General features: G+C 50.9%; 1 long non-coding RNA gene across 1 annotated transcript; it reads right to left on the bottom strand.

Annotated features, from left to right (window-relative positions):
- Window positions 1–4,941: 4,941 nt before the first annotated feature.
- Window positions 4,942–16,693, bottom strand: LOC123328940. Its single transcript, XR_006543946.2, has 3 exons — window positions 16,609–16,693; window positions 10,357–10,437; window positions 4,942–5,381 (listed from the first exon to the last, which is right to left on the bottom strand). It is a non-coding gene; the product is annotated as an uncharacterized LOC123328940 (long non-coding RNA).
- Between the last annotated feature and the right edge of the window lie 540 nt (window positions 16,694–17,233).

Genomic DNA, 17,233 nt, shown 5'->3' with positions numbered 1-17,233 from the left:
CCATGGATGGAGGACCCTGGTAGGCTACAGTCCATGGGGTCGCAAAGAGTCGGACACAACTGAGCGGCTTACATTCTTTTCTTTTCTTTCTTATTCTGAAATCTAAATACAGACCAGGTGTTCCCAGGGGAAACTGAATGTTCCAACTGAGATGTGCTGAAGGGTAAAGTGTGTGCTGTAAAAACTTAGTAAGAATAGAAGAATATGAAATACCTCACCAGTAATTTTTAACATTGAGTATATGTCAAATTTATAATATTTTGGATGTGCTGTGCTGCGCTGTGCTTAGTCGCTCAGTCGTGTCCGACTCCTCTCGAGCCCCGGGAATGTAGCCCGCCAGGCTCCTCTGTCTGTGGGGATTCTTCAGGCAAGAGTACTGGAGTGGGTTATCATGCTCTCCTCCAGGGGATCTTCCCAACAGGGATCAAACCCAGGTGTCCCGCATTGTCGGCGGAAATATTTTGGTTACATTAGGTTAAATAAAAAACATTATTCAAGTTGGTTTCTCGGTTTATTTTTATTGATTTTTAGTGTGGCTAGTGGAAAATTTTAAATTACATATATGTACCCTGTATATTGTGTCTGTGGGTCAGCTCTGGCAAGCTGGAAGCTAATACATCGTCTAACAATAAATCAGCATGACTAGTTGAGGTTTTTCCCTAAGGAGGGAAGTCTAGGGATCCCTCTGATTGAGTATGAGGCTTGACTGAAGGCCTGTTTGCTTTGGAAAACTGTGTGTTCAGAGCTTTTGTCCATTTTTATCAGGCTATTTGTCTTTCTACTATTGAGTTGTAATAGATCTTTTATTTATTTTTTAATCTTTATCTTATATTGGAGCATAGCTGATTAGCAATGCTGTGTTAGCTTCAGGTGTACAGCAAAGTGATTCAGTTGTACATATACATGCATCCATTCTTTTTAAAATTATTTTCCCACTTAGGTTATCACAGAATATTGAGCAGAGTTTCTCGTGCCGTAAGTAAGTCTTTGTTGGTTATCTGTTTTAAATATGGTAGCATATGTATGTCAATCCCAATCTCCCAATTTATCCCTCCCCACAAATAGATCTAAAAAGCAGCATGCTATAAAGCAAAGATGTTACTTTGCCAACAAAGGTCCGTCTAGTCAAGGCTGCGGTTTTTCCAGTGATCATGTATGGATGTGAGGGTTGGACCCTAAAGAAAGCTGAGCACCAAAGAATCGATGCTTTTGAACTGTGGTGTTGGAGAAGACTCTTGAGAGTCCCTTGGACTGAAAGGAGAGCCAACCAGTCCATCCTAAAGGAGATCAGTCCTGGGTGTTCATTGGAAGGACTGATGCTAAAGCTGAAACTCCAGTACTTTGCTCACCTGATACGAGGAGCCAACTCATTGGAAAAGACCCTGATGCTGGGAAAGACTGAAGGCAGGAGGAGAAGGGATGAGATGGATGGACGGCAGCACCGACTCGATGGACGTGAGTCTGAAGAAGCTCTGGGAGCTGGTGATGGACAGGGAGGCCTGGCGTGCTGCAGTCCACGGGGTTGCAAAGAGTCGGACACGACTAAGTGACTGAGTGAGCAACAGATAGATCTTTTTATGTTTTAGATACATGTCTCTTATCAGATATATGATCACAAAAATTCCTCTTATTCTATGGACTCTCTTTTCATTTTCTTCACAGTGTAGCTGTGGCTATACACTTTAAGGTATTCTTTTTTTTTTAATTGTGTTAGAAAAACCATAGCATTGAATTTACCATCTTAACCCTAAGTGTACAACTCTGTAGTGTTGAGTGTATTTATGCCGTTGGAGAGCAGATCTCCAGGGAACGGGAGCTCAGCTCTGTGCCGGGCACCCAATGTTCTGTCTCAGCTTGTGGATGTTGTCATTTCAATTGGGAACAGCTTTGTGTGGTCAAAATATTAAATCATGGCAAAAAAAAATAAATAAATAAAAAATAAATCATGGCACTTGCAGGATCCTAAAACTGCTGTACTGAGAGATGTTATAAGGTTCAGGATTGATGCTGAAGCCGAAGCTCCAATACTTTGGCCACTTGATGCAAAAAGCAGACTCATTGGAAAAGACCCTGATGCTGGGAAAGATTGAGTGCAGGAGAAGAGGGTGGCAGAGGATGAGATGCTTGGATGGCATCACTGACTCGATGGACATGAGTTTGAACAAACTTTGGGAGACAGTGAAGGACAGGGAAGCCTGGTATACTGCAGTCCACGGGTCACAGAAAGCTGAATGTGACTTAGAGACCAAATGACAGAGACAACAAAGGTTCAGAGGTGGATCAGGGGAAGGTCGAGGTCAAACTTCGGTTTAATCTGCAGAAGGTCAGGAAAGGGGCTTTGTAATATCTTGCCTACCTGGGCAGCAGTGCTAAGCAAACTGATTACACCAATAACGTCCTGATGGGCAAGCAGTGATGGGCGTGGTTTCCTAACATTTAGTGAGAAGACCCTGGCCTCCGGATTAGAAGGCGGGCTGCGGTATGGGGTCCACCACGGGCCGTTTGACGCTGTGACAATGAGAAGGTCACTCAGTGTCTCTGAGTCCGGGTGACTTCTCCCTCCCAGACCCTGTGATGAGGGCCGGATGGTCCTATGTGCGTGTAGACAGTGCAAAACCACAGGATACTCCACAAACGAGGAGTTCTGGGCAGAGTTATGTCCCCTCGAAGTTCACGTGCTGAAGCCGTCACGCCCAGGAACTCAGAATGTGACTGTATTTGAAGATGGGGTCTTAAAGGCGGGCTTATTATTTGGGTGGGCTCTAATCCATTCTAACAGGTTTCCCCCAAGAAGAGGTTTGGACACGTACGGAGGAAAGACTGTGGGAGGACATAGGGAGAAGACGGCCGTCTGCGGGCCAGAGAGCAGCCTTAGGAGGACCCAGCACTGCGCCGATCTTGGACTTCCAGACGCCAGGCTGCGAGGTAGCACGCTGCTGCTGTGTAAGCCACCCGTCATCTGATGCTGTGACGGCAGTCTGAGCACCCTAATACAGGAGTCAAGTAGGAAATAAAAGCAGAGATAATGACTGTGAAATGTCCATTTGTTGTCAGGGGGCTGCAGAATAGGGCCGTGGAAACCAGAGAGGCTGGACATCAGAGCTCTTTGCTTGCTGCTTGGCCTCTGACTTACTTGGTGACCAGCAAGTCTTGGGACCTCTCTCTGCCTCAGCTTCCTTGTCTGGGAACTCAGGGTTGGATTAAGACCTCGTTCTCTGACTCCAGTCCCCCAGTACTCCATTTTACAGTCATCTTGATGACATCTGGGAAAGAGGGGTAAGGGTCTTGTCTGTCTGAGAAGAGTGCACAGCCAGCAAATTACAAATAAGATGCTTTAGTTTGATCCTATCTCTGTTGTTGTTCAGTCGCTAAGTCATGTCTGGCTCTGTGACCCCATGGGCTGCAGAATGCCAGGCCTCCCTGTCCTTTGTCATCTCCTGGAGTTTGCTCAAACTCATGTCCATTGAGTCGGTGAGGCCATCCAAACAACTCATCCTGTGTTGCCCCCATCTGCTCCTGCCCTCAGTCTTTCCCAGCATCAGGGTCTTTTCCAGTGAGTTGGCTCTTCGTATAAGGTAACCAAAGTATGGAGCCTTAGCTTCAACACCAGTTCTTACAAAGAATATTCAGGGCTGATTTCCCTTAGGATTGACTGGTTTGAGCTCCTCACTGTCCATGGGACTCTCAAGACTCTTCTCCAGCACCACAGTTCGAAAGCATCAATGATCCTGTCTCCAGCTGCCTTTGAAACTGATGTTTTAGAACCAACATCGATCTGCTGCCAAGTCTGCACCTTGGAGCAGAAGTTCTCTCTCTATGGCTGTTTTTGAGACAAGATTCATGAGCTTTTCCCAAACCTGCCTTTCTGGAGCAGTGGGGCAATCTCACTTTCCAGCCAGCTCACTTCAGTGTGCTGATCTTGTCCACAACCAAAATCAGTTTGGACAAGAAACCACTGAAGACGTGTTGGCAGTTGCTGAGAAAAAAATCTCAGTCTCCCAGAAAATACTGGTGGGCCAAGAGCTCTGCAGCTAAAGCACTGAGCTGCCAAGACTTACCGCCTTGAGGGTGGGCCGGCTCCTGGAGCACGCGCGAGCACTGGGCCACAGCCGCCTTCATTCTGAGGAAGCAGAGCTCCAGTGCAGTGAAAATTACGTGGAGTTGGGTCATTCCTGGAGACCTGAAAGCTTTCCTCTCAGTAGGGATCTTGGTTTCACTCAGGGACCAGATTCAAAACAGTTAGGCGCCCTTCGGGCTGGACGTGCCTGTGAACCAGCTGGCCACGGGGAGGTGTGATGTCAGCACCGCCCTCCGTGAGGGTCAAACCACACGGCTCCCTGGAACGTGGGTTCGTCATCACAGAAACCCAGAGTGTGTTTTCTGATCCTTCACGAGGCCATGAAGTGTACTCTGCCTGTCTGCACACACTGCATCCCTGGCTGTGCCCCTTGCATGATGCTGGGCAGGAGCGGGGCATGGAAGGGCTGGTTGTCAGGACTTCGTAGGTTCTGGCATTCATGGACAGACGTGGACGTTAATTTCATGTGCCAGCTTGACTGGGCCATGGGGTGCCCAGATACTTGGTCAAACATTATTCTGGTGTTTCTGTGAGGTTGTTTCTGGATGAAGTTCACATTTAGATCAGTGGACTGAGTCAAGCAGATTGTCCCCCTCCCTGATGTGGGAGGGCTTGCTCTGAGCAGCTGAAGGCCCAAATACAACAGAAATCTGACCCTCCCCAGAGTAAGAGGGAACTCCTCCCGCCAGATGGCCTTCCAACCGAGATACCAGCCTTTTCCTGCCTTTGGACTTGAACTGAAACATTGGCTCTTCCTGGGTCTCCAGGCTGTCGGGCTTCAGACTCAGACTGAAACCACACCATCGTCTCTCCTGGGTGCAGCTCCTGGGACTTGTCAGACTCCATGATCACATGATCTAAAGCCTCTTGATTATTTTCCGATCTTTCTACTTTCTACTCCCGTCTTGTAGGTTCTGCTCCTCTGGAGAAGCCTGACGGTGGCACAGTCTCTGAGGTTACGTTTTTTTCCAAAGCTCCTCCTGGTAGGCAGTAGGAGCTTTGGACATTCCTATTTTTCAGGCTCAATTAGATTTTCATTCCTTTTTTTGTTTAAGGGAAAAGAACCACATTGCCTCTAACTTAATATTTAAATAGGTTCATTTTATTTGGCACTCCTTGAATAATACGGTTCTTCTTTATACAGAATGGTTAGTAACTCTTCTCTGTCTGTCTTCCTAGTGGTGGGGGTGAGTGGGCAGTCCCTCGAGTGGTCCTGGGTTCTCAGTCTAGGCTCTCCGCTCGCGGTATTTGTCTCCCCTGAACAAATGTTTATACTTCTTTCTTCTTTTCATGAGCGAACTCCCTGTTTGGAAAGAGGAGATTTTTTTGAGACATTCTAGGTGTTCCTGTGAGCCTGCATTTCAGACCTGCCCCTTTGGCTCACTCACCCAGGAGAGCCCGGGCTGAGAGACGGGGCTCCGGGTTCATTGATGGGGCAGAGGGCTGCGGGGGCAGGGCAGTGCTGGGTCCCCTCGCCTGTGGTCCCTGACCCAGGACAAACGCCTTCCTGGGGTTGCCAGCACTGTGGCCCTCCCACCGGTCCAGTCGTGTGGGTACGTGTCAGACCCTGGGCTAAATGCTCAGCCAGCATCACCCCACTCGGCCCCCTGCCCCAGAAGGAGACAGCTGCCCTGAGGACCCCACTCGGAGGACAAGTCCCGAGAGCTGCACCCAGGAGAGATGAAGATGCTGAGCCTTCGTGTGTGCTGGCCCTTGCCCAAGGTCACGCAACTCACTGGGAGCCCAAAGGGGATTCGACCAAGGTCAGTTCAGTTCAGTTCAGTCGCTCAGTCATGTTCAACTCTTTGCGACCCCATGAACCACAGCATGCCAGGCCTCCCTGTCCATCACCAACTCCTGGAGTCCACCCAAACCCATGTCCATTGAGTCAGTGATACCATCCAACCATCTTATCCTCTGTTGTCCCCTTCTTCTCCTGCCCTCAATCTTTCTGAGCATCAGCATCTTTTCCAATGAGTCAGCTCTTCGCATCAGGTAGCCAAAGTATTGGAGTTTCAGCTTTAGCATCGGTCCTTCCAGTGAACACCCAGGCCTGATCTCCTTTAGGATGAACTGTTTGGATCTCCTTGCAGTCCAAGGGACTCTCAAGAGTCTTCTCACCACAGTTCAAAAGCATCAATTCTTTGGCGCTCAGCTTTCTTTATAGTCCAACTCTCACATCCATACATGACCACTGGAAAAGCCATAGCCTTGATTAGACGGACCTTTGTTGGCAAAGTAATGTCTCTGCTTTTTAATATGCTGTCTAGGTTGGTCATAACTTTCCTTCCAAGGAGTAAGCGTCTTTTAATTTCATGGCTGCAATCACCATCTGCAGTGATTCTGGAGCCCAGAAAAAGAAAAGTTGGCCACTGTTTCCACTGATCCCCATCTATTTGCCATGAAGTGATGGGACTGGATGCCATGATCTTCGTTTTCTGAATGTTGAGCTTTAAGCCAACTTTTTCACTCTCCTCTTTCACTTTCATCAAGAGGCTCGTTAGTTCCTCTTCACTTTCTGCCATAAGGGTGGTGTCATCTGCATATCTGAGGTTATTGATATTTCTCCCGGCAATCTTGATTCCAGCGTGTGCTTCCTCCAGCCCAGCGTTTCTCATGATGTACTCTGCATATAAGTTAAATAAGCAGGGTGACAATATACAGCCTTGACGTACTCCCTTTCCTATTTGGAGCCAGTCTGTTGTTCCATGTCCAGTTCTAACTGTTGATTCCTGACCTGCATACAGGTTTCTCAAGAGACAGGTCAGGTGGTCTGGTATTCCCATCTCTTTCAGTATTTTCCACAGTTTGTTGTGATCCACACAGTCAAAGGCTTTGGCATAGTCAATAAAGCAGAAATAGATGTTTTTCTGGAACTCTCTTGCTTTTTCCATGATCCAGCGGATGTTGGCAATTTGATCTCTGGTTCCTCTGCCTTGTCTAAATCCAGCTTGAACATCTGGAAGTTCACGGTTCATGTATTGCTGAAGTCCTGGCTTGGAGAATTTTGAGCATTGGTTTACTAGCGTGTGAGATGAGTGCAATTGTGTGGTAGTTTGAGCATTCTTTGGCATTGTCTTTCTTTGGGACTGGAATGAAAACTGCTCTTTTCCAGTCCTGTGGCCACTGCTGAGTTTTCCAAATTTGCTGGCATAATTGAGTGCAGCACTTTCACAGCATCATCTTTCAGGATTTGGAATAGCTCAACTGGAATTCCATCACCTCCACTAGCTTTGTTCGTAGTGATGCTTTCTAAGGCCCACTTGACTTCACATTCCAGGATGTCTGGCTCTAGGTGAGTGACCACACTGTCGTGATTATCTGGGTCATGAAGATCTTTTTTGTACAGTTCTTCTGTGTATTCTTGCCACCTCTTAATATCTTCTGCTTCTGTTAGGTCCCTACCGTTTTTGTCCTTTATCAAACCCATCTTTGCATGAAATGTTCCCTTGGTATCTCTATTTATCTTGAAGAGATCTCTAGTCTTTCCTATTCTATTGTTTTCCTCTATTTCTTTGCATTGATCACTGAGGAAGGCTTTCTTATCTCTTTGCTATTCTTTGGAACTCTGCATTCAGATGCTTATATCTTTCCTTTTCTCCTTTGCTTTTCGCTTCCCTTCTATTCACAGCTATTTGTAAGGCCTCCTCAGACAGCCATTTTGCTTTTCTGCATTTCTTTTTCTTGGGGATGGTCTTGATCACTGCCTCCTGTACAATGTCACGAACCTCATTCCATACTTCATCAGGCACTCTGTCTGTCAGATCTAGTCCCTTAAATCTCTTTCTCACTTCCCCTGTATGATTGTAAGGGATTTTACTTAGGTCATAGCTGATGTAGTGGTTTTCTCCACTTTCTTTAATTTCAGTCTGAATTTGGCAATAAGGAAGGAGTTCATGATCTGAGCCACAGTCAGCTCCCAGTCTTGTGTTTGCTGACTGTATAGAGCTTCTCCATCTTTGGCTGCAAGGAATATAATCAATCTGATTTCGGTGTTGACCGTCTGGTGATGTCCATGTGTAGAGTCTTCTCTTGTGTTGTTGGAAGAGGGTGTTTGCTATGAGCAGTGCCTTCTCTTGGCAGAATTCTATTAGCCTTTGCCCTGCTTCATTCTGTATTCCAAGGCCAAATTTGCCTGTTACTCCAGGTGTTTCTTGACTTCCTACTTTTGCATTCCAGTCCCCTATAATGAAAAGGACATCTTTTTTGGGTGTTAGTTCTAGAAGGTCTTATAGGTCTTCATAGAAGTGTTCAACTTCAGCTTCTTCAGAGTTACTGGTCGGGGCATAGACTTGGATTCCATGATATTGAATGGTTTGCCTTGGAAACGAACAGAGATCATTCTGTCATTTTTGAGACTGCATCCAAGTACTGCATTTCATACTCTTTTGTTGACCATGATGGCTACTCCATTTCTTCTAAGGGATTCCTGCTCACAGTAGTAGATATAATGGTCATCTGAGTTAAATTCACCCATTCCAGTCCATCTTTGGAGAAGGAAATGGCCACCCACTCCAGTACTCTCGCCTGGAGAATCCCATGGACAGAGGAGCCTGGTAGGCTACAGTCCATGGGGTTGCAAAGAGTCGGCCACGACTGAACGACTTCACTTCACTTCCAGTCCATCTTAGTTCACTGATTCCTAGAATGTCGACGTTCACTCTTGTCATCTCCTGTTTGACCACTTCCAATTTGCCTTGATTCACGGCCCTAACATTCCAGCTTCCTATGCAATATTATCCAGGTCAGGGAGTTTCAAATCCTGCATTCTTAGCTGCAGCCGAGCCCTGAGGGCTGGTAGCTGGCCCTGGCCCTCAGAGAGAGGCAGTGTCCAGCTGTTTCCCCAGAGGAACTGGGTGGGGGGCAGAGGGGACAGAGGCCGCCCTGCCTTCCGAGTTTCTGGTGCTGGGCTGGGCATCAACCGTGTTGGCCTCAGAGGGTGTCAGAGATGCGGGTCAGAGCCCCGGACTACTATGGGGCATGTTTGCTTGGAGGGAAAGCAGGGAAGGTGGATTTAGGGGAGGTTGTCAGAGAACGAGGAGGGGATAGAGAACCGGCAACTTTGGGGGAACAGGAGGCCTCGGCCGAGGTCCAGGAGGAGCCTCGGGACCGCTCTGGCCCCCAAAGTCCAAGGCGGAAGGCCCTGCTTCACCCTGAACCCCTGGGAGGTCCCAGTGCTGAGCCTAGACCCCATCTCATGGGCGCTGAGCCAAGGACAGGATGGCAATCTCGCTGCCAGAGGACAGCGGGGCCTGAAAGAGCAGCGATGGGACGCGTCACCACCCAGCAGTTCCCGGTGGGGCTGTGCGCGGGCGTGCACATGCGCGCGCGCGTGCGTGAGCTCAGTGGCTCCGGGCATGTCTGACTCTTAGTGGCCCTATGGACTGTAGTCCACCCGGCTGCTCTGTTCATGACATTTCCCAGGCAAGAATACTGGAGTGGGTGGCCATGCCCTCCTCCAGGGGATCTTTCCGACTCGGATGGAACCCACGTCTCCTGCGTCTCCTGCTTTGCAGGTTGATTCTTACCGCTGAGCCACCGGGAAGCCGTTCTGTGTGTGGGGGTGGGGGGCAGGGTAGGGGGCAGATAAATCCTGGGATCTGAGCCCAGCGCCTGGCGCGGGGCACGTGCTCGGTCCACGTGAGATGAGGTTGAATGCGGGCGGGTGCACGGCGTGTGTGATGCTGCAGGAGTTGCTTGGAACCTTCAGCGTGGCGGCCAGGTCTGACTCAGAGAGGAAAGGAGGCCGCGAGGCCGGCCTGGGAGAGGCTCGGAGGTGTTCTGGAGAGTTCCAGGGACAAGCGTGAGGCCGGAGGCAGAAGCGGAGGGGGACGGCGTGGGCGACTTCAGCAGTGAGGACGCTGCGGCCCAGGAGGGGCGGGAGGCCGGCCCCCAGGGGGAGGCGCCTGCGGAGAGGGGCGTGTCTGCCCGGGGGTGGGGTGGGGGTGGGACCTCCCTGGGCCTGGTCACAGGGACACGGGGGTGTGTGAAGCCCTCCTCCCCAACACTTCTGGAAAAGCGGCTCGGCCTTGCTCAGTTTAGCCAAGAAGTGCGGGGAGCCTGCTGGTGGCCCCGTGACTCCTGGACTGTGGACTTGTGAGTGGGGCTCACAGGGTCCCCTCAGGATAGAGTCACCTGCTTGTCCAGAGCTGCTCACGGCTCACGCGGGTCCCTGCAGTGGATGAGGTACCTCCCGTCTCACCAGGGGGACAGCCCCAGCTCAAGGACCCATCCTCCACACTCATCTATGGCCATGGTGGCCCCCTGGTTCCCTTTACCTAAAGATTTCCGGAGATTTTCAATGATTCTTTCCAGAGCCGCTAGGCTTTTAATCTGATAAAGTATTTCTTTGTCCTCATCTGTAGGAAAAAGTAAGCACAGTGATCAAGATTTGATGCACAATGTGATTTAATTTCACAGTTGCTATCTACCCTGAAGGACGCCTCCTGACAATATGAAAATACGTGTGCATCAGTTATCCATCTCAGCATTGTTTGCAAAATGTTGGAAAGAAGCTGAATGCCCATGCATAGAAGGGTGGTTGAATCATCTACATTGTGTCCACCGGTGGATAACTATGCAGCTGTAAAAAAGATAAACAGTGAGGACGCTTCCTACAAATGGACATAGAGTGCGTTACAGCGTATGCTGCTGGGTTAAAAGAAGGGAAAGTGTGAAATGTCTCCCGGGTGCTAGCTTTCATGTGAGAAAGAAGAGGTGATGAGAAAACTTACATGATCATAGCTAATAAAGTGGCTTAATACACACTGGATAAGAAGACAGGCACTATAACGGTATTATGCTAAGTGAAATAAGTCAGACGGAGAAAAGATAAATATTGTATGATCTCATTTACATGTCGAACCTAAAAAAAACAAAGCAAACATAGCAAAATGAAGACGGACTCATCGATACAGAGAGCGAGGGAGGGATTGCCAGAGGAGAGGGGAGCTGGCAAAATAGTTGAAGGGGATTGAGAAGTGCACACATCCAGTTATAACGTAATTAAGCCTCGGGGCTGTAATAAACAGCATAAGGAATGTGCATAATAATACTGTAATACCTGTTTAGGGACAGATGGTTAATAGACTTATCTTAACGATCATTTCATAACGTATGCAAATGTCAAGCCGCTATGTAGCACACTTGAAACTAACATGATATTGTATGTCAACTGTATTTCAATTGGAAAAAAAAGATGTAAAACAATAAACAGAATAATCTTGTACCCAGAAAAGGAGCATTTGCGTGCACTTGTTCCTTTGTGTCGAAGAAAATGCAGAAAGGACAAGCCAGAAAGTGGTGAGGCTGGTTGCAGCAGGAGGCAAGAAGGAGCAGGTGGAAAGAAGCGGGTGGGAATGTGTTTGAGGATTGAGGGTTAGACTCCTGGTGCTTGATGTTTTCTATTAGAGCCAGGGTCATGTTTCACACAAAGGCTTCCTAGGTGGCTCAGTGGAAAAGAACCTGCCTGCCAATGCAGGAGATGCAGGTTCCATCCCTGGGTCAGGAAGATCTGGAGAAGGAAATGGCAACCACTTCAGGATTCTTTCCTGGGAAATCCCATGGACAGAGCCTGGTGGGCTACAGTCCATAGGGTCACAAAAGAGTCAGACACAACTTAGCAACTAAACAACACGTTTCACACGCTCCAAAATAAATCTGTAAAATCAGCCATGATGGGGAGGGACCCAGAATGGAATCTAAGCCCCAAATGGAATTACAGATGAGTAAGAGAGCCCCATGGAAGAGAGGGCATCCCAGGTGGTAAAGAACGTGCCTGCTAATGCAGGAGATACAAGAGACGTGGGTTAGATTCCTGGGTTGGGAGGATCCCCTGGAGAAGGGTGTGGCAACCCACTCCAGTATTCTTGCCTGGAGAATCCCAGGGACAGAGGAGCCCGGTGGGCTACAGTCCATGGGGTCGCAAAGAGTCAGACAAGACTGAAGTGACTTGGCACACACAGAGCAGGCATGCATAGAAGGGTGTGGGAAGGAAAGAACTAATAAGGAACTTTGGCGAGTAGGACGCCACTGTACACGGCAAGGCTGAGAACGAGAGGCTGGACATGACTCTGGTCTGGCAGCAGCTCTGTTTTCCGCAGGGGTGGGTATCCATTAGGAAGTCTCACCTGTTTCTTGGGATTCCAGAACTGGGTCAGGGGATCCGCCCTAGTGGCGTCTGGGAGTCGGGTTTCTCTCAGTGAAGAGGAGAGGAGGACTGGAGGGAAGGGGTAGTTAGGGGCTTTGGGAAAGTCATGTACACACTGCTCTATTTAAAATGGATAACCAGCAAACACCTCTTGTATAGCACAGGGAACTCTGCTCAATGTTATGTGGCAGTTTGAATGGGAGTTTGGGGCAGAATAGATACATGTCTATGCATGGCTGAGTCCCTTTGCTGTCCACCTCAAACTACCACAACCTTATTCATTGGCTATACTCCAATATAAAATGTTTTTGGTGTTAAAAAAATTAAAAAAAAATTATAAGGGCAAAAAAAAAAAGGGGGGGGGAGGAGGCTCAGGTGAGCCCGAAGTTCAGGTGGGGTTAGTCTGAACTCATGGAGTCTGACATCTGAACAGGGAAGTGTAGAACAGACGGATCTGCACACCCAAATCTTCCCAGCCCTGTCTGCGGGGAGGGCCTGGAAACGATGACGGGTCAGGAGCGGGGAACACGTCCAAACACCATCCTCCGGGACGAGGAATCAGGGCTCCTTGGAGACGTGTGAGGTCCTGGGGTGGGGCCAGGGCAAGTGAGGGAGCAGCCTGAGGCTTCTTGTGTCCCCAGAAAGCTAGAAGGTGCTCCCAAGGGAGGACAGCATGCCCGAGCTCCTGGGAACCAAGTCTGAGAGCCTGAGGAAGTAAACATTCATGGCTTATTGCCCGCTATCGGCATCAGCGGTTAGTAAGTTCATGGAGATGTAAACACGCAATGGGATAAACAGTGAATAAAGGGAGGAGAAAGAGCGTCCTTCCTTACAGTAGAATCCTAGCCAATCCGTGCGGAAGGAACGTCGGAAACAGGAACTGACCTTTTGGCAAATAGATGGGGAGACAATGGGAACAACGACAGACACTATTTTCTTGGGCTCCAAAATCATCGCAGATGGTGACTGCAGCCATGGAATTAAAAGACGCTTGCTCCTTGGAAGGAAAGTTACGACACACCTAGCCAGTGTATTAAAAAGCAGAGACACCACTTTGCCGACATGGGTCCAAACTGTCAAAGCTATGGTTTTTCCAATAGTCGTGTATGGATGTGAGAGTTGGACCGTAAAAAGGCTGAGCGCCGAAGAACCGATGCTTTTGAACTGTGGTGTTGGAGAAGACTCTTGAGAGTCCCTTGCACTGCAAGGAGATCCAACCAGTCAGTCCTAAAAGAAATCAGTCCTGAATATTCATTGGAAGGACTGATGCTGAAGCTGAAACTCCAGTACTTTGGCCACCTGATGCGAAGTGCCAATTCATTGGAAAAGACCCTGATGCTGGGAAAGATTGAGGGCAGGAGGAGGAGGGGACGACAGAGGATGGATGTCTCTGGGAGATGGTGAAGGACAGGGAAGCCTGGTGTGCTGCAGTCCACGGGGCCTCAAAGAGTTGAGAGTAGACAACAAAAACAGCGGTTATTTTTGCAAGGGTGCTAGATCAGGAGGTGAAAATAGGATGAGAAAGAAAGAAAGATATTTTCAGAATCTGAAAGTATCTCCCCACAAGGTAGTAATTACACATGCAAAAACTTTTAACCTGATTACGGAGAAATCAGATATCCATCACCTTAAACCAGCAGTGAAGTAAACTTCCCTGACAAAGAGATATATTTGCATCACGTCTTTCACAGTTTTGCCCCAAACGCATAACCTGAATTTAGTCATGGGAAAATGTGAGACAAACTCAAATGGAAAGAGATTCTATGAAAGAACTAGCCTGTGCTGTCTTCAAGGCTGTGAAGGACAGATCAGGAGACTTCCTAGGTTGGAAGAGACTAAAAGTGACCTGAGAGATACATACAATGTGGAATCCTGGATGGATCCTGGAGCCAGGAAAAAAAAAAAATTGGTAAGATGACCGGCCAACTTGGACGTGGGTCTGTAGGTCACCTGACCGCGATGCCTCAGCAGCGCCGCCCTGGTTTTCGCGGTCGTGTTCGGGTTGCGTGAGCCGTCCACAGCGGGCAGTGCCATGGAAGGCGGACGGGAAGCTGTCTGTGTTGCTGCTGCAAGTTTGTTTTGCATAAGTCTCACAAAGGAGACTGGACTAAACGCTTGCACCGTCCTCGTTTGGCCCGAGGTATTGTTTCCCAGACACGCCGCTGCGTGTGCACGCACACTCAGGGTTACTGCGGCAACCCACTTCCGTTTATAAATAGCTGGACACGGCCTGCCCGTGGCCAAGAGCACGTGGCGAGGACATGTCTCTGTTCAGAGGCACTGTCGTGGTCGCTGCTGAAGGCGCCAGTCCTCTGCCCCACTCACAACTTCCTTCTGTTCCTGCTCCAGCCAGGAGGCTCCTCCCGAGCCTGGGAGACCCTGTCTGCACCCAAGTGCCACTGCCCGAGGCCGCCCTGCCCTTCTCGGAGCTGTCCCTTCATGCTCCTAGGTGACCACACTAAGGCTTTGGTTTCCTCGCGCAAACCGTCTGTGCCCTCCCTGCAGCGTCTCACGTCCTGCCCCGACGCCAGTTCCCCGTGGACTTCTCCGAGCACAGCTGCGGTCCAGGCACCCAGCCCGCTAACGTGAGGGGGCGGACGAGGCCAGCGTCAGAAGCACCCTCGCCGTGTCTGGCGGCTCTGCTGGTGGCGGCGCCCGCTGGAATTCGGCTGACAAGAGCGGGGGAGCTGGGGTCTGGGCTCCTTCCACGTGCCACACTCGCCTGCCTCCTGTATGGGTCGCCACCTTTGCTCCAGGTCACCCTCAGCCTTGACTCTCACGGACAGTGGCCACTGGTCAAGAAACTGGGGGCCCAGATGCACCCGTGGGCCACCGCCGGTCCCTGCTCCCGGGACATACTGCAAAGGCAGCTGCCCCAGAGGTGGGGTCTCTGCGCCCTGAGCCTTGGTCTCATGGCTACCCCCAGTGGCATCCTGGGCTCTGGTTTCACGGGGCGGGGTGGTCATCTCAGGACAGAGGCGAGCAGCTTCTTTGCCTGGGGGCCTTTCCCGGCCCACCACACCACGCTCCCCATCTCTCCCGGCCCCCAGACGGCAGGTGAGCATCTGTTCGTCCCTGGGTCCCCTTCCAGGCCTGCCCTCACCCACCCACCCTGCCCCAAACTCGTGACTCACCTCTGCTTTCTCTCACTCACACGCGGCCGTCAGGAGCAACACACTTCCATTAACGGATCCGTGGGCCCTGAAGCCCCGGGGCCCCCGGGAATCTACCGCGGTGCCAGCCGCTCAGGGAGCCGCCCGTGGATGCCCCGCCAGGCCTCAGGTCAGTCTCAGGACGGAGGGGTGGCCCGGGACAAACACGGCGGGGCATGTGGCCCCCTTGCGTCCGTTTTCCACGCAGCTGGCTGGGGGATCTCACGGTCCCTCTGAGGACCCCGGTGAGCCAGTGCCTGCTCGGACAGCGGGCGCGCCCTACCCGTTCCTTTCTGCCTCACCTCTGACCCCCGGCAGCCCCTCCAGGGACTCCCGTCTAGGGACAGTCAGCCCATTCTCTCCTCTTCAGTGACTGCGATGGGCGGGACGCAGGGAGCCTGTGCCCCAAGGCCAGTCCAGCTCGTGCTCAGACCTTTCAGCACAGACTCGCCCCATAACCTCTCCTACCGTGGGCCCGCAAGAAGACGTCCAGCTTTATTTATCTCATAACCACCAGGAGATTTGCACAGTCAAGGAGTGGGCTGCGCCCAGAGGTCTTAGAAGGGACCGGACTCCGGTTACTGCTCCAGCTTCCAAACCCAGAGGCTGGATCCCAGGAGAGACTGGAGACTGGGGACAGACTGAAACCTGAGTTCCTGGCCCTGCGGCAGGGAAGCTCAATGGGGCCCGGGAGTGAGTATTTGACTCAGCTCCCGTCCCACGGAGCCTGGTCTCGCTTCCAGGGCTCAGATCGGGTGCACAGGGAGCCTCAGGAGCTGTGTGGTGCCTCCTTTTTTGTGCTTGGCCTCTTCTGTGACCCCGAAGGATGCTGACTCTGCAGCCTCGGAGCCCCAGCTCACTGCTCTTCATCCCATTTCCTGGGGACTCCCCCCAGGGACACTGGGCTCTCTCCGCCCCACCTGCCCCGGGGAAGGAGCAGTGACCGCAGTGGAATTGCGCGAGCAGGGGACAGGGGGTGGGGCCCTCCCCTGCTGGGGCGGCCACCTGCCTGCAGGACAGCAGGATTGTGCGCTCCTCAGACCCACAGGCAGGAGGCGGGGCTGGGGCACCCCAGTCCCCACGAGGCAGGGACCTGCCTGACCCGACCCGGGGCAGTGGCCTCACTCTCTGACCAGGCTGTTCGTCCCAGGAAGGAGACATCTCTGTCTGCAGCCTCCAGTCCTCCCACCGTGGCTGAGCTCGGGCGGGGCCTGCCGGGGTGCTTTTACCGTTAAAGAAGAGTTTGTCGTCCTTCTTGGCAGAGAGCTGACTTTCATGTTGCACCTTCTTATTAGTGCTGGCCTGATAATTCATTTTAATACGGGCTTCTTTGATGAGGGGCATGGAAAAAAAAATGAGGGAAGGCATGAATGCAGGGATGCTCTGACCCACTCTGCGCTTCGAAACCTGAGGCGGGGACGCTAACACCCTTTCCAGCTTCTCCTGACAACGTGCTCCAGTGAGCCAACATGCACAGGCGGGCATTCTCTGACCTCTGTGAACCCAGCCGTTTGGCGGATGTTCTGAGAGGTAATCCCAGGAAGTGGCATTGACGTCTGGATGCAGAATTTCAAGAAAATGCTGACCTTCCTGCTGCCGAACGCATTCCGTGCTCTGTTGTAGATTTCAGACACACAGCTCTCACCGTCTTTGCGGGTTAACCGTGTGTTCTGTTTGGACCTCAGGGTGCTATTTCCCTTTTCTGTGTGTTTGGACTACGCTAGGCTGCAAACTCTGGGAGATGGGGAAGGACAGGGAAGCCTGGCTTCAGTGCTGCATTCCATGGGGTCGCAAAGAGTCGGACACGACTGAGCGACTGAACAACAACAAAGCTGCACTTGGAAAAAGCACACT

The sequence above is a fragment of the Bubalus bubalis genome, chromosome 13 (genome assembly GCF_019923935.1).
Source record: "Bubalus bubalis isolate 160015118507 breed Murrah chromosome 13, NDDB_SH_1, whole genome shotgun sequence".
Taxonomy (NCBI): domain Eukaryota; kingdom Metazoa; phylum Chordata; class Mammalia; order Artiodactyla; family Bovidae; genus Bubalus; species Bubalus bubalis.
Note: the sequence above shows the minus strand (reverse complement) of the source record. Positions and strands in the feature narration are given on the sequence as shown.